This window comes from Mesoplodon densirostris, chromosome 14 (genome assembly GCF_025265405.1).
Source record: "Mesoplodon densirostris isolate mMesDen1 chromosome 14, mMesDen1 primary haplotype, whole genome shotgun sequence".
NCBI classification, from domain to species: domain Eukaryota; kingdom Metazoa; phylum Chordata; class Mammalia; order Artiodactyla; family Ziphiidae; genus Mesoplodon; species Mesoplodon densirostris.
In genome coordinates this window covers 8830868-8848654 of record NC_082674.1, presented here as the reverse complement: position 1 = coordinate 8848654, position 17787 = coordinate 8830868, and the positions used below count along the sequence as shown (strand labels likewise).

The 17787-nt window shown below is 51.5% G+C and overlaps 1 protein-coding gene across 3 annotated transcripts in view; it reads right to left on the bottom strand.

Annotated features, from left to right (window-relative positions):
* The window catches only part of LPIN1 (lipin 1), a 72800-nt gene extending 55411 nt beyond the window's left edge, over positions 1–17389 (bottom strand). Inside the window, exon 1 of one of the 3 annotated variants that reach the window (XM_060117045.1) lies at positions 17334–17389. The gene's annotated coding sequence lies outside the window, so the exon portion shown is untranslated. Of the gene's footprint in view, positions 1–17254 lie in introns of all 3 variants that reach the window. The other 2 variants (XM_060117043.1, XM_060117044.1) reach the window with 2 other exon arrangements.
* Positions 17390–17787: the final 398 nt, after the last annotated feature.

The following is a 17787-nucleotide window of genomic DNA, read 5'->3' as shown; positions in this document are numbered from 1 at the left end:
AGATCCCACATGCCGCGGAGCGGCTGGGCCCGTGAGCCATGGCCGCTGAGCCTGCGCGTCCGGAGCCTGTGCTTCGCAACGGGTGAGGCCACAACAGTGAGAGGCCCGCGTACAGCACAAAAACAAAAACAAAAACAAAAACAAAAACAAAAAAAACTACCCTTTATAAGCCTCACCTCACCCCCTACAACACAAGCAGAAGTGATACTAGCATCCCTGCTTCACAACCAGGTAATGGAGGCTCAAAAGTGGTCAGTCAAATGCCCTGCAGGCAAACAAGAACTGCTGATTTTTTTTTTTTTTTTGCAGTACGCGGGCCTCTCACTGTTGTGGCCTCTCCCGTTGTGGAGCACAGGCTCCGAACGCGCAGGCTCAGCGGCCATGGCTCATGGGTCCAGCCGCTCCGCGGCATGTGGGATCTTCCTGGACTAGGGCACGAACGCGTGTCCCCTGCATCGGCAGGCGGACTCTCAACCACTGTGCCACCAGGGAAGGCCAAGAACTGCTGATTTAATTCTAATTTAGAACAAGCCAGAGACCTAAGTCAGTGAACAAAAGCTTCAAAGAAAAGAGTGTGAGAAAGTCCTCTGGCTCGCTGTGCAACTTTAATAAACGACGCCCTCTGGATTCCCTCAGAGGAGGAAGCAGGCAGACCTTCCAAAGACACATTCAGACGCGAAGACCTGGCTCCCTAGCTGTACAGCGCCCACTGCTAACAAAGGCCCAGGCACGAGAATACAGAAGATCACGCACCTTCTAAGTCTGCTTAGTGGCGCAGGTTAACTAAATTCATGCAAAAGGAGAGGGGGGACAGTTCCTGAACAATACAGAGAAGGATTCTTTGTAACCTTGACACTCCCTCTAGGGAATCATTTTATAAAAGAAATCATCACCACAATGGTCAACCTAGATTTTAACATACTGGGCTCACTAAGAGAGATAAACTTCTAACTCAACAGCGGTACCCGCAGTAAAAATAACATTTTTGTATGATTTCTTTCATATGCATGGCCTCATGTTCACGTGATTCTCACAATAACCCTGTAGGTAGAAGGCCTTTCAGATGGGAAAACTTAAGGACAAGCAAACGTGCCATGAGGCAAACGCCCAAGATCACAGGCCTGGAATACTACCTCGGCTTTGGTTCTGTTGAGCCCCCCTCCCCCATCCCCCACAGCTTCCCCCAACTTCATCACCCTCACATAGGAGCCATGCTCACCCGAATGACAGTGACCACCTGCCCAGCACTGAGGTCCGGAACCCACGCCAGCTCACTGCTCTGCTGGCACCACTCCTGAGAAGGCCTCAGGCCCCGCCAGCCAGTAGTTTTCATTCATAAGAAAGAGAAAGCTCATGACTGGATGCTATTGCCATCTCTGCATCCTAGCTTCTCATCTGTAAGATGAGGACATCAGCCTAGGTGACCTGTAAGGTCCAATTCCAGCTCCAACTGTCCCAAAGATAAAGGCTGCACTCCTCAATCCTTAGCAACTGAAAGGGCACCTTTCATAATTTAAACGAAATGTTGCTCTCTGCTCTTGTCCTCAAGACCAAAGCATCCCTCCCCCCTCCTAATGAGTAAATTCCAGGTTATTGTGCAGAACCTGAGAATTCCAAAACTAGCAGGATCCAGACTGAGTTGTTGCCCCAACACCCTCGTTTTCAAGAAATAAGCCCAGAAATGGTAAGTGACTCAGGCCAAGCTCCCCCAACGGCAGAGATGGAGCTGGACTCAGATTTCTCGATTTCCAGCCCTGTGATCTTCCCTTTGTGGGGGCCACGGGATGGGCTGGTGTATTTTTCCAACCACAAATTATCAGAAGTTGCTTTGATATCTTTAGCTCCCCCCTCTATTGAATAGCTTATCTACAAATCTGAAGACACCTCTACTTGGAGGCAGAAAATCTGGTCTATAATCCTTAACAGATGACAGGGTCAGGACCCCACCTGGCAACAGGCTCCTAGGAACTGTCAACATCTACACCCTGGGGCTGCCAAAACTGGGCGCTGACCGTTTTTTAGAAGGGAGAACACGACCACCTCACGTTTATTTGGATGGCTGCTACCTAAAAAGTAGGAAGAAACATGCACTGGTGAGGATGTAAAGAAAATGGAACCCACGTGCACTGTTGCAGGAATTGCAAAACGGTGCAGCAACGGCATGGTGACCCCTCAACAAACTTAAGACAGGGCTGCCACATGACCTAGCAATGCCACCTCTGGGTATACAGTCGAGAGAACTGAAAGCTAGGTCTCAAAGAGATAACCTGCACACCCGTGTTCACAGCAGCATTACTCCCAACAGCCAAAAGGTGGGAACAACCCAAGCGGCCACAGGTGGATAAATGGATAAACAGAATGCAGTATTATAGACACAACGGAATACTACTCAGCCTTAAAAAGGAAGGAAATTCTGGCACATGTTACAACATGCATGAGCCTTGAGGGCATTACGCTAAGAGACACAAGCCAGTTACAAAAGGACAAATACTGTATGCTCCTACTTATCTGAGGTACCTAGAGCAGATACACCCATAGAAACAGAAGGCAGAACAGTGTCTAATGGGGAAAGAGCTTCAGTTGTGCAAGATGAGAAAAGTTCTGGAGCTAAATGGTGACTGTCCACTGTGTGAATGCACAACCACATGCATGTATTACATTAAGTCTACTGAACTGTTCACTCAAAAGTAGTTAAATGGGGCTTCCCTGGTGGCGCAGTGGTTGAGAGTCCACCTGCCGATACAGGGGACACGGGTTCGTGTCCCGGTCCGGGAAGATCCCACATGCCGCAGAGCGGCTGGGCCCATGAGCCATGGCCGCTGAGCCTGCACATCCGGAGCCTGTGCTCCGCAACGGGAGAGGCCACAACAGTGAGGGGCCCGCGTACTGCAAAAAAAAAAAAAAAGTGGTTAAATGAATAAATTTTATGTCATGTGCATTTTACCACCATTTAAAAAAAATTTTTACAAGGAGGGTAAAGCAGAATACTGCATTAACCAAAACTCGTTTCAGGAAGATGAACCATTATTTGGTTAAAAAATTTCTTTTAGTGACAGCTTGGACCCACGTCACCTCCAGTGCCTGCCTGGCCGAGGGGCGTGAAGGCAACCACACTCTCCTTGACCTTCCCCTCGTCCAGGGTCTCTTGTAAATACATGCTGGCGAATAGGTACCGAATACAAGAATAAACCAGCTGGGCGCCGGTTCCCAAGTTTCACTTCCGTCAGTTCTGTGTGAAGTAAAAGGCTCAAGGAAGAAGCTAATTTGATGTCAGTGAAGTAGCCAGGCCAGCCAGAGTCCCCCTCCCTGACACCCTTCACCTCCCTCCTGCCACGGTGTCTGCAGAGACACACGAGCAGGCGCTGAGGGGAACATTTGCCCTGAAGAAGAAGGTGCCTTCAGGACCTCAAGAGAAGCCAGAGATGAGCAAAACCTGTACACAAAACAAATGCTGCAACTTCCACTGAACAGCTTTGAGACACCTGTTCTCCACTCACCCCATTCCAAGTTACTTTTCAATCTCTTGATTTTAATCTCAGAATTTGGCAGGAAACACCTGCTTCACCTGACAAGGCTTCACTGACCACGTGAAATGGGATTCCACAACCCTCGTTCAAAAGTTTTTCAAGGAAAGCTGGGCTTCCCTGGTGGCGCAGTGGTTGAGAGTCCGCCTGCCGATGCAGGGCACACGGGTTCGTGCCCCGGTCCGGGAAGATCCCACATGCCGTGGAGCGGCTGGGCCCGTGAGCCATGGCCGCTGAGCCTGAACGTCCGGAGCCTGTGCTCCGCAGCGGGAGAGGCCACAACAGTGAGAGGCCCGCGTACCACAAAAAAAAAAAAAAAAAAAAAAAAAAAAGTTTTTCAAGGAAAGCTGAGCCAAACTTCCAAAAAAACCCTCTGGCCAAACTGGGGCTCTCTAAGCTGTGCTTAACTCTGAGGTTAGGAAACAGGTAAATATATTTTTCTCAACATGACATCTTCCAGCTTGACCTCCTGGAATACTACTAATTTTCTAAGATTATTCCATGCCATTGGAACAGCGTCTTTCTGGATACTCTTCCGTAAGTTAGAAACCACTGCAGTAGTGGTATTAGACCCAAATAGATAATACACCATGGAACACAAAAATCCAAAAGCTTATTCCCACTGGGGATTCTATCTACAACATTCATAATCAACAGTGTCTTCAGCTTGAAGAGCATCAATTATTAAAACTAGGGACTTCCCTGGTGGCGCAGTGGTTAAGAATCCACCTGCCAATGCAGGGGACACGTCCTGGTCCAGGAAGATCCCACATGCCGCGGAGCAACTAAGCCCGTGCACCACAACTGCTGAGCCTGCGCTCTAGACACCCGAGCCACAGCTACTGAGCCCGCGCACCTAGAGCCCGTGCTCCGCAACAAGAGAAGCCACCGCAATGAGAAGCCTGCGCACCGCAATGAAGAGCAGCCTCCGCTTGCCATAACTAGAGAAAGCTCGCGCGCAGCAACGAAGACCCAACGCAGCCAAAACTAAATAAATAAATATTTTTAAAAAAGAACCTAAATACGTGGCTTTGAATTATTTTAGGCCAGTCCCTTTAATCGTCAATTCAGGAATCATTCCCGCTCATTTATTATGCAAGTGGATAAAAGTGATTTTAATTCCCTTCCCAGTCTGGGTTCTGTCAAGGAGACTATTATCGAAGGCATGTTATCTAGGAAATAACAGTGTCTCCATTTTCATACTGTGGCTGTGTTTCCCGGCCGTGACACAGTGATGCTACGATAGGCGACACCCAAGTCAGAGTTACTCCTCTCCAGGAAGGCTGGTGGATCAGGACTTGGGGCTGAGAAACCTCACCTTAGCAAAAGTCAAAAAGAGTGCAAAACTGTCTCAATAAACACAATTCTCAGAATCACCATTTTTGTTAAACCTTTCTCACCTTCATCATTTCCTTCTACCTTCATCTCTTTAAGTCCCGCAAGAGTTCTACAATCACCCCTTAACCTGTATTTCCCATCGCGTCTTCCACGTCCTCATCTGCATGTCAGGATACCTTGTTCATCTACCCGCCCAAAATCACTCATTGTTTTGCAAACTGAACCTTCCAGTGGCCCTCCTGTTCAGTTAACACCAACCCCTCCCATCCTGGGCAGTTGCTTGATAAATGCACGCTGTCGTTTGTCAAGTGGCTGGAGAGACCCCATCCACCAAGCTGCCTGCCCTCCCTGAGGACAGGGAGGGGGCCTGCTCATCTCTGGGCACCCGGCCGGTCCCAGGGACCCAGGAGATGTTGCGGCCACACACGACCGTGTTTCCTTTAACTTCCCAGGCTGCCTTTGACTCCATTCTTCAGCATTTGCCAGGAGCCTAACCTCTTGTATTTGTCTATTAAGCTAGGTACGTGTGGAATGACGTGATTGAATTAAATCTATACGGTGACTGTCTTCCAAAAAGTGAAAATGCTTCATTGGTTGGGAACGCCTTTGCATTGGTTCGATGGAAACAGAGGATGCACGATCAAAGCTGCCTCGGTCCTACTCTTACCACTTTGAAACAAACGCATGTCCCAGAGTGACGGACCACAGTGCAGGAGAAGCCTATTTCTCCCTGGGGACCATTGTGGCAGAACAGGACTGCAGCGGTGGCAGGTAGGGGGATGCGGAGCTATGTCACAGAGGGGGCCCCCAGGGCAGACACGGCCACACGGGTGGGCACAATATTCTAGTGCTTTAATGAGGAACGAGGAGACAGGTCATCAGATAAAGAGAAATGAGGAAACGTACCAGAAGCTAATGAAAGAGAACTATTGAAAACAAATTCCCTGACTTTACTAGAATTTCAGCAAAGGCTAACCTGTGGATCATCTTTGAAAGGACATCCAGAATGAAACAGAATTTCCGGCTCTCTGAGAAAACAAATTCTACTGCTGTATGATGTTAACTTTCTGTCGGTCACCCCAGCCCCCCCCCGCCCCCAGACCGATCCTTGTTTCCGTGAGGCTCTCCGGGGAGCTGCAGGTGCAGTCTGGACGCACATGCTTCTTACCTGATGCAACAACCAGGAACTCCAGGGAGATAAAGTGGAGGCAAAGAAGATAAAATGATGGTTTGGAGAAAGATTTTAATGGGCTTAGAACACCACGATAGGTGCCTACTGACTCTGGAGAACAAGGAATACTCCAGAGCCATCAGACCTAACGCCCACCCCGTGGGTGCTGCAAACCCTCAGCAGGCCACTAATCACTAATAATCACCTCTTCCTGAATCCCAGGTGAAAGGCCAAGCAAGCCTCCACACGACATTTGTTCAGCATTTCACGACACACGAAACTCCTTTGCCCAGGGCAGCTCATCTGATGCAAATCTATGAAACTCCTTTGCATAAGCTGAGTACTCAGGACCGACATCATTACCCCATTTCCGACAAGGAACTAGGGCGCCGGGCTTGCGTGGTGTTCAGGGCGGCACAGCCGGTAAGCGGCAGTGAGGACGGGAGCCCAGGTTGAACCCCAGGCCCCCCCTGTCCTGCTGTGCGTAGCGTTGCCTCCCCTTCTTGCTGGACGGAACTGGTATCGAAGTCGCGTGGCTTTAGCGAAACAGATGGCAGTCATCTACTTGTAAAAGTCGGTAACGTTCGGCACACGTTTACAGGGTAGCGAGTGCCACCCCAGTGATCAGAGATTGTAATGAAAGTCGGAATCAGAGAGAGGCCATCCCAGAGCCAGGGTGGAAAGCACAAGCTGTGAGACCAAGCTTCTAAGAGAACTGACTCGTTAGAGGGAGTGAGCCCAGCATCAATGGGAGTATTCAAAGAATCTCAGCCACGATCCAACAAAGAGGTTGTAAAGGAAATTCAAGCATGGGGCTCTAGGGCTTCACTGGTGGCGCAGTGGTTGGGAGTCCGCCTGCCGATGCAGGGGACGTGGGTTCGTGCCCCGGTCCGGGAAGATCCCACATGCCGCGGAGTGGCTGGGCCCGTGAGCCATGGCCGCTGGGCCTGCGCGTCCGGAGCCTGTGCTCTAACGGAAGAGGCCACGGCAGTGAGAGGCCCGCGTACCGCCAAAAAAAAAAAAAGAATGGAGCTCTAAGTTGATGATTCTATGACCTGGGCATAACAACATAAAAGCAAGTTTTCATCCCACCAGGGGTTCTGGGCTTCCCTGGTGGCGCAGTGGTTGAGAGTCCGCCTGCCGATGCAGGGGACGCGGGTTCATGCCCCTGTCTGGGAAGATCCCACATGCCACGGAGCGGCTGGGCCCGTGAGCCATGGCCGCTGAGCCTGTGCGTCCGGAGCCTGTGCTCCGCAACGGGAGAGGCCACAACAGTGAGAGGCCCGTGTACCGCAAAAAAAAAAAAAAAAGAAAGAAAAAAAAAAAGAAACCAGGGGTTTGGAGTTGTTTTTGTGTGTTAGGGTTGTTGGGGGTTTTTTTGTTTTCTGTTTTTTGGCAGGGGGATGTAGCGGTCAGGGATTTGTTTGGGAATTTTTTTCTGTCCCATCATAAAAAATTCCAGACGTGCTCACACACGGCCTCAAAGTAGCTTAGCAAGTCTGGGTATGAGGGGAACAGTGCTAAAATTCAAAAATTAGAAGAAATTAAGAAAACGGGAATTGTTCTCTCCCAGGAACATAAAACTCATGAAGACAATGCCCCCAACTAAATTCACTACAAACGCAGTTTAGGTAACAAGCTCATAACACGTTTCTTGACAACAAACAGGCCATGAAAGATAAAGGATAAGTATGAAAAATAGAAACTGCATAAAATTGGGAGTGTGGACAAAAAAAAATGCTGCCTGCCAATTCAGTAAACAAATAACGTTGCCTGCCATTCTGGTAAACAACGAATGTCGCCCCACCATCGAGCCACCCGCCACTGCAGCCACCCCAACGGTGCACCCTGAAGGGAACTCAGGATGGAGAAAAACAGGATACCGGCTCTAGACAATTAAAATCTATTTCAAAGAATTCATTTCAGTGAGCCCAGATTCCTGCATCTTCCCACACATAGACAAGCCCTCAAATCTTTAACTTGAGATGTCTGGGGTTTTGTCATTAGCAGTAATCTTTTGATGCTCAACTACATTTTTTGTTTTCAGCAAAAAATTCCTCTATCCCCTGGCTCCCCCCTTACCTCTCTGGAGCACCCAGGCTGTAGTCCTCAGTAAGGTCACAGATAAACATAGCTCTCCGCTTTCAGGTGCGCGTATGTGTTTAGTCAATGGGGCTCCGAAGACCTGGATGTGCTCGCCTTCCTCCGGCACTTGTGAGCTGTGTGCACGGCGGCCAGGTCTTCACACGGCCTCTCTGATGAGGCCTCGCCGCTGTCACCAAGAGCGAGGTACAAGACGGTGACTTTGAAAAGGTCTTTGCCCTTGGAAAGCACAGGCCAAACGTCTGCCATTTCTTCCCTGAGCAAATGACTCGATAAGTCGGACTCAGTCGTGGGCTCTGGGTGTGACATTTTCACAAGCGTTCACACCTCCCTCAGCTACCCCTCCTCGGGGCTGCAGAAGGTCAATCCAAAACCTTCCCCCACAGTCCTCAAGGCCTAAAAGGTCAGACACCCTCCTTCATTCAGTCTGGGATCTGAAGACATCTTTGGCACTTCTGTCCTCAGGATGACTCATGGCTTCCTGGAGCGAGCCTGCCAGGAATCCACCACCTGTGCACACAGCAGCCCTGTGCTCTGTCAACTCTCCCCTCACAGCAGGTGCCTAAGGGACTCCTGTGGAATCTGGGTCTAAGGCACATGCAGGGAGTGTTCTAATTGGAAAACCAACCCAACATCACGCAGGGCGAGGCCTGACTTTGTGTTCCTGTGATCAGCACCAGGATTTACACCCCCAGAAACCCAACCAGCTACTGCTCTCCGGGGCCAGCGGGCCAGCCTGCCAGCTACTCTGGTCAAAGGAGCGCATCTGAGGGACTTCTCAATATCCACTGAGTGCATATTTACCGGCAACGCTAGGCGAAGACAAGAACGTAGCAAATCAGCCTTTAAACCTGCTGTCCGTTTTCACATACCATTAAGGCTGGTACACTGTCCAGATGGGATAATAATCAAGAGTTTAAATTGTGTGCTTAGTTATCATAATGATGCAAGGGATATAATTTTCCCAGTTTGCAGAGAGTCTATATACAACCTGGGCAGGGTAAGGGGTAGAAGTACTATCCAAACCCAGGTTCAGTCTATATCCAACACTATGACAATCCTGCCAACCTCCCGTATGACTTGATGGTCCGACCTACCTATGGGGCAGCGCACGCAGACTTTAAATTCCTGCGGAAAGGTAAATATAACGCACAGCATTTAAAAATATATTCACTTCTCCAACGGTGAAGGCAAAGTTATCCACCACGGTACATTTTAAGAGTTATCTGCTGTCTTGGAAACTGGTCTGCTTGCTCCAGGGGTATGTCTGTGCTGGCCGGTTGGTCCAGGAGCGGCAGACCAGCCTCATCCTCTGCCATCTCCAGGTGGCACACGCAGGTAAGCAGAAGGTGCTCGGGGCAGGCACACAGGCTCGGCTGAGCCCTGCCAGCAGCTGATAGTCAGGGCCATGCCCCAGGGACCTCGCAGCTCTGCAAAGGGTCTCATTACTTTTGAGTTAACGAAGAAAAAGGGCAAAGAGGTTTTACCATTAAAATCTAAATTAAATACCCATGGATAAAACCCTCTCCTCCTCCTGTTTATCCACATCTACCTCAAGCGTCTGAAAGTCACCTCTGAGGACTGGTGAGTAACTAGCCAATCCCACCCCTTCCCACACACGTCCACTCCCCCTGCACCCAGATGACACAAAAGCTCACCTGTGCCCGGCACGGGGCTTGGCACCAGCCAAGGCTAATTCCTGTCCTGAGAAGCTGGAAGTCTTACATCTTAGCGGGCTCAGTTATTGAACAACTGAACGTGGACGTCCATCTATAAGCTTTCTGGACACTGAAGAATTTGCTCTGGGAGAGCGAGCATCTGCCCCTGGGCGTATTTAAGCCATTTGGCTTTTTTTGAAATAAGTATTTCCATTTATTTTTAATAAATTCAAAGTGAAGTTCTTTTTTTTTTTTTTTCATCTTTATGGGAGTATAATTGCTTTACAATGGTGTGTTAGTTTCTGCTGTATAACAAAGTGAATCATTAGCTAGGACCATTCTTCCTCGAGGACACGACAGAAGCTGCCTCCCTGGGGTTCTCCCCACAGCTCCCTGAAGCCCCGGGACGTCTCTCTCTTCATCTGAGGACGGCTGTGTGACTGTCCCTTGTGCCCTAGCACTCTAGCCGGGCCTCACAGGGATGGGTGGGGGGCCTCCACCCATCACCCCTGGCTGATCTCCGCTGGGCACATTCCAGACTCTGTCTCCACGTCTGGGGTCCAAATGTGAGGTCTGACCAGCTCTGAGTATCAACATAAACATCGTGCTGCTTCGGAACTGGCCAAGATCACATTCACCTGGGAGGTTATGAGGCAAACGCTGGTTTTCATACAAAGCATTAAAAAAAGACAATTTCTAAGAAATTCCAAAACTGATATTATGACTAATAAGACTTACATGGACATGAAATTGGTTTATAAACAGCGTATCTTCCTCGTGATATTTACAGTTACGGCAAAGAGGCACATCTTTCTTCAGGGCGCTGTGCGTTGATATTTATCAGTGGGCAGGTGTGATAAATTATATACAAAATACCAACGAGGAAGTATGACTTAGGTGCAGCGTGACGCAGCGTAAACAACGCCAGACCGGAAGTCCAGGTGCCTGGGCTTCACGCCGACCCCTGCCGCGCTGACAGCACACGCTGGGACAAGTCCCTTCCCCCTGGCCAGTCTGGACCAGGTGAGTCCGGCAGCAGCTGCCCCATGGGTTAGTCCGACCATCTTTTTTTTTTTTTTTTTTTTTTTTTTTTGCGGTACGCGGGCCTCTCACTGTTGTGGCCTCTCCCGTTGCAGAGCACAGGCTCCGGACGCGCAGGCTCAGCGGCCATGGCTCGCGGGCCCAGCCGCTCCGCGGCATGTGGGATCTTCCCGGACCGGGGCACGAACCCGTGTCCCCTGCATCGGCAGGCGAACTCTCAACCACTGCACCACCAGGGAAGCCCATGTCCGACCATCTTGAACAGAGCACTAAGAGAACCTTCGTATGCAAGAGAGCAAACTTCTGTGTCCGTCGGTACCCCTGGGGATGCAGGGACTTGACTGGCAGGCCAGTGTTCTTCAGGAGGCACTCTGGTCCAAAGTAAGAAAAATTCACCAGAAAAACTTGCGATGCTTTTGAAAAGCTTGCAGGTCAGACTAATATCAATACTTCCTGACAAAAGTGATGAAGCAGCGAAACCAGCCCGCCCTGGGGTCCCCGCGCCAAAGCCCTCTCTGAATTAAGCAGGTCCTGCCCATCACAGCTCAGCTCCAGGCCCAGAGGAAAGGCGAGCCAGCTGCAGGCCATCCTGCGGGACACAGGGTATATGGCAGGAGGCGTGGGGCGTGAGTGTGTCCAGGATGCAGGGGGCTGCCACTCTGCGGAAGTCAGTCAGGAAAGCGGGCGTCCAGAATAACACCAGGCACTCAGCAAAGACAGAGAGGGAAGGCCGAGGAGATTTTCTCCTCCTTCAAGGCCGCCCACAGGGGAGGAGCCCCACACTCTGGGCACACAGCAGATGCACAAACGCGCCAGCTACCCCAGTCTCTTATGGGTCCAGAGGGCAGCGCTGCGAACACTCGTCAAGATGAGGGAATGGAGGCCTCATGACTTCTCACCTCATTGTGACACCAGAAAAATCAGCATTTCATCCAAAATTGGCAGAATCCTTCTCCAGGGTTCACAGATTGCCAAGAAACACTGCTTTCTTGGAAGTTCTGCCAAAATTCAATACCCCAGCCATAGCTCTCATAACCCTGTGGCTTTGCTAATACCATCCACCTCTAAAATATTAATGTCAATTTAAGATGGCCTCAAACCAACCCAACAGAAAAATGAGCAAAAGAGAGAGAGAGTTCACAGAGAAAAAAGTCCATTTGGTCAATGATGTATGAGAAGATACTCAATCCTATTCATAATTTAAGATATGCAAATCAAAGGAGGCCTTTCAGGTGGTCCAAAATCAAAGCATTTTGTAAAAACCTGAGGGGTTGGTGAGAACAGGAAAAAACGAACACTCCCCCATCCCTGCCGGTGGGGTAATAAACGGGGTAAGCATGGTGGCAATAGCTGTCATTGTTTGCACACACCAGCAAACTCCAGCAATTCTTCTGCTACGTACAAAACAGTAATCAAGGCACTGATTATAATAAGGAAAATGAGAAACAAATATCTACAGGACTTCAGTTAAGTAAATTAGGGACCACCCACACCATATAATTGAATATTATGAGGCTGTTAAAAAAAAAAAAGAGAGGGCCTCCCTGGTGGCGCAAGTGGTTGAGAGTCCGCCTGCCGATGCAGGGGATACGGGTTCGTGCCCCGGTCTGGGAGGATCCCATATGCCGCGGAGCGGCTGGGCCCGTGAGCCATGGCCGCTGAGCCTGCGCGTCCGGAGCCTGCGCGTCCGGAGCCTGTGCTCCGCAACGGGGGAGGCCACAGCAGTGAGAGGCCCACATACCGCAAAAAAAAAAAAAAAGAGAGAGGGAGAGGTAGTTCTCCAAATACTAACATGAAAAGGTACATATACTGTGTGAAAAAAGTACAAAAATATTTATAATATGAACCCATTTCTAAGAATTACATTTATACATATTCTCATATGCACAAAAAAATTATGGACTGATGTACATACCAAACAAGGTTCACAGGCTGACCCTAGGGAACAGGCCTGGGGAAGAGGAGGAGACCTTCACTTTTCATCACGAATATCTCCAAAGCGTTGTTTCCTGGGTTTTGTTTTCTACATGCGCATGTACTGCTTTAACGTTAATTTTTAATGACCTCAGAGAACTGGGGGAGGGATGGCAAACTCTGGTCTGCTCGGTGTCAGGGTCTCCCCAGCACTGAAACTGCTGGACAGGAGGGGGCGATGCGGGGTGGTCCCGCTTTGGTCAGAAAGGTCAGATGGGTGACCACTCCTCCAGCGTTGGGATTGTGCAACGCTCCGATCTTACAATCCCGTGTGATGAGTGTTCTCAGGTCCTTGCCAAGGAGCACAAAAGGTCTGGGTGGTGGAGGGTGGAGGCGGCTGAACTACCCCGGTGGCCAATGTGCTGGAAAAACAGGCCCAGGTTTAGACCCCGATCCCCCCGTAACTCACGAATGGAGCACAGGGCTTGCAGCCTCTCTTTACACCCCAGCAAGGGCCCTCCGTCCAGGTCTGCGTCTTGGCCAAAAAGAAAGCCCTGCTTTTGTGATTTCTGCACGAACCCTGCTCCCTCCACTCAAATATCACCTGGATGCTCAAGAGTGCTGCCCACAGCTCAGGGGTAAGAGCTTGAGCCGCAGAGGCAGACAGCTGGCCTTCACCTCCCAGCTCCACCACCTGCTAAGCCATGACCATGAACGACTGACCGACCCTCGGCCGCACAGTCTCGTATCTATAAAACGGACGACCCTAACAGCACCCACCTCATAGGATGGGTATACGTGGAGTTCTTTTCCAAGTGCACGGCCAAACGAAAGCCAGGTGCTAACCCTCTGGTCACAAACGGCACCAAAGGCTGGACTGTGAGTTAAGGCTGCAGCCTGACAGCGCTTTGCGTACGTCAACTATTTAGATCGCACCCTCCCAAAAAGACAGGGCCAAAGAATACTACTGGTTGGAATTAATACAGAAATATCAGAAGGGTATGGTTAGATTCCAATAGGCTGGGAATACATTTCCATTTTATCCAAAAATCTGAGCCCAAAGGCAACCCGAAGACTGGGCCACAGGCTGGGGTGATGCAGAGTTCACCAGCAGGAAATTCTCTGGCCAAAGCGGGGAGCTGCCTTGTGGGTGCCCGGTTATCCCACGACCCTCGCTGCTTCTATCTTTTGTAAACCAAAGGTGGATGCCTAGAGAGACCAATCAATGCAGAGGAAGCTTTCACCAAAAAGAGAGAAGACATGTGTCAAGGAGATAACGGGCCTTCCGGGAAGAAGGCACATGGTGGAAGCGTGCTGATCGTGTCCCAGGAGCCCTGGGCACACAGGGTGTCTCGAATGCAGGGTCTGTGGCCGGCCTTAGGAGTAAACAGGCCGTTGATGCAGAGCCATGACTCTGTTCTAACAACCTGTAGCTCTTTACCCGAAAGCCCAGCATTCAGCACCAGGAAGAAACGTTGTCGCAAGAATCCCAAACCTGCTCAGTGTGTTGAGAGATGCGGTTTCCATCACCAGCGCGGAAAAGCATCCTCTCCAGACGGAGCCCTGTCCCTTTGCCCAACACCTGACACACGCAGGCCCCTCCCCACACACCAGGCACTCGGTCTCATACACCCGGCTTCCCTCCACCAGAGTTCGCATGCGGGGGCACACATGCACACACACACGCGCGTCTCAGCTAAACAAGTTTCACCCAACAATACCTAACCTCAGATTAGTATGTCCGGGTCTGGGATTTTCTCTTCTGTTCTATTTCACCTTTTCTAAAATGCCCATGGGCGTACTAAACTGATTTTAGAACCAGAGGGTGACAGGCCACGCTGTGAAGAATACTGGCCTGTGTCAGTATTCACTTCTTGTTGTTTAAATAAAAAGTGGGGTGGGGGGGGAGACATGGGAAGGGGAAGGAGAAGGGGCCCACAGGGAAGTGTGGAGGACACAGGACAGGGGGGCAGGTCACGGTCTCCCTGACAGCTCCCCCGCACTGTCAGGAGGGTATCCCGAGCCCGGCACATTGCATCCCCCCCAGCTGGACCTGCTCCCAGGAATGAAGGCAGGTGTCAGGCCCCTGCTCTCTCTAGACCCGCTGCCCACAGCTCAGAAAGCTCCCGCTGACGGGCATGCTCGGACTTTGCTCCACTTCTTTTCACAAATCCCACTGATTCTAAGTGAGTGGGCTTCGGGCGTAATAAACCCGGCCAGGGTTCAGTGAAACCTAAGAAGTGGGACATCACCCGCCCTCCCCAGGGCACTCGCCCCAGCGCTGACCGGGCGTCGCGGCCTCGCACGTTCCTTGTCACCTCAACAGCTCCCAGTTCTCATGGCTCGGTCACGCTGAGGAAGTTGAAGTGCAAACAGGTCAAACCACCAGCCTCAGTGTCCCAACTGGACCACCGCCTTCTAGGTCTTTTTCAAAATGCTCCAAAGGCCATTCCCGCCAACAGGCCTTCCCTGGAATGAGCTGCCTGCAGCCTCACCGTCACCCATCCCCATCGGCACCCCTGCCCAAATCAATTCGTCACATTTAGGTACCTTTTAGACCTTGAACCAAGAAGAGAAAGGACCCAGGGGAGGCCAACTCACAGTGTGAGAGGGGGTCCCACAGCGCTGATTTACAGCCCAGAGGCCAGTGTCAGGCAGGCCTGTCCCAACTCTACAATTAGCCCTCCTCACTGGCGCCCTGTGTTCCTCCCTTAAAATAGCAGTGACCACAGGGACCCCGCATTCTTTCCCAGGGGCTCTTGTAGATCTGTTTACCATAACTTGCAAATGGGTGTGATTCTCTCTTCATTGCCTAGGAGAAGAAACACTCAAGAGACACTCAAGAGAATGTGTTTTTGGCCCAAGTTACAAGTGGGTAAGTGGCTAAAACTACAAAGCCAAGTTCTTTGCACCAGCCTGTGTGCCCCACAGGCCTCAGGCCCTTCTTTTGAAATCTCTCTCCATCTCCTGCCCTCCACCCCCACCCTCTGGTCCAGGACCCTGAACACAGCTGACTGGGTGGGGGTTAGGCTTACAGACTTCCTCCTGGCCAGGCTGGCCACACTACCCCCTCCTAGGGCAGACTTCCCAGCCTTTCCGAGGTCCCCTCAAGACCAGGAGATCCGTCGGTGCCCCACCCGAGTGCCCAAGTTCTCTCTCTTGCAACAAAACTCAGCAAGTCTGTCCTCTGCAGCCATTCTTTTCCAGAGTGCTGAGATTTTGGACAACTGAGACCCGGGATGGTGAAGGCACCTGGGCAGGGCACCACTGCCAAGCTAACGCAGAACCCAGACGAGAGCTCAGGCCTCCAGGCCCACTAAGTTCAGGTCCAGGGCTCTGTCCAGGCCTGGCTCCACACCATACAGCCCTCCACACAAACAAGCATAAAAGCTCCAACCACACACCCATACACAAAAACACTCGATAATAAAACAGATGTCGGCAGATGTGAATGAAGCATTATCAAAATACAGAACCAGAAGACAAACTCTTAGATTTCCACCATTTCTGGGGGGAAGACGCGTCCGTGTGTGTTTATTTCTCAGTTGCTGTACCTTCCACAATTGCTTACTTTAATTCATAAGACCCAAATTATAGAACAGGGACAAACAGTAAATTTCACAATCACCCCCCCATTACCCGCCCCCTCCCATAAAAACAGTTGATAAGCTCATCTCTCCAAAACACTCCTGGAAACTACTGGGCTCTAAAAACTCTCTGAATTAACACGTCCAGTTGTTTTAGTCAAGTTCCTGTTTGTTGGTCAAAAACGGGGTTGACATCTGCGTTCTCCAGCCACCACCCTCCACGCAAATGACCAGCCGGTTATCTATACACACCCCTGCTCCACGGCACTTCAACTTATTTCCAAAACACTACTTTTCATCCTACATTTTCCCTGTCTTCCCCAAAATAAAATTATTCGCAGGGGCATCTGATGGAAGGCCTAGAACCCAGCAGGCTGCAGGAAAGGTGCACAGAAGCTGGCAGAGGAGGGACCAGACTGTATGTAATCCGAGAACCAGGATTCCAACCCGGGCTCAGCCTGCCGCCCAGGAGCTGTGTGACCTTGGGCACGTAAGTCAACCTCCCCGAGCCTGTTTCCTCAAGAGCAAAGCAGGAATCCTAAATAACCCACCTCCACCTCCCCGAAGAGTTTCATGAAAGTCCCCGGCGCTAAGCAAGGGCTGCTGGTTGCCCAGGTACAACCCACACGTCCTGCCAGGACGGAGTCCCGCGGCCACCCCTCGAGTTCGCCACGCCGATCAAGGTCAGCCCTTTGGGAGAAGGCCCGAGGGAAGCTCATGAGGCCGCCGGGTCCCTGGGCCTGTTCTCCGCCTCCCTTCCCGAAACACTTGCCCCGAAAGGGCCGCGGGGACAGAGTGTGGTCCCCGGGCATCGTCCAGCATCCCCCGGCCGGCAGCGGCCCGACCGCGCCCCCCGCCCCTGGGCCGCGCCCCGCCCTGCCCAACCCAACCCGGCCCCGCAGAGGCTGCGGCCCCTACCTCGGCGGCGGCCGGGGTTTGACCGGGGCTCCACGGAGACTCGACACGGCAGACTGGCGACGTGGAAGCTGCTACTCACCTTGCGGCGCCGCGCGCTTGGCCGCCTTTGTATGCAAACACCCAGCCCGCCTCGCGCTCCCGGTGTGCGCGGCCCGGCCCCCGGGGGCGGGGCGAGCGGGGTGGCGCGAGGGGCCTCAAGAGACTCGGGCCACTCGGCTACTTTCAGGGCCCGCCCGGCCCCAGGCGGCGGAGCCTCCCTCGCAGGAAGTGCCGGGGCAGCCAGCCTCTCCTTCCTCGCCTACCTTAGTGCTCTTTACTGAGATGCAGAAGGAAGACGGAAGATGCGGGCTTGGAAGGAAAACACGAGTGCAGTTCTGGCCAGTCTAAGACTGAGATTTTTTCCAGCCATCCCAGACATGTCGGGAAGGGGAAGGCTTCTGGTGCTCGTTGAAGAAGCCGGCTGGCTCTAGGTAGAAGTTTAGGGTCATCTGCTACCTTTCTCTGCTATCCCCATTACTTCCACTGCATGTAAA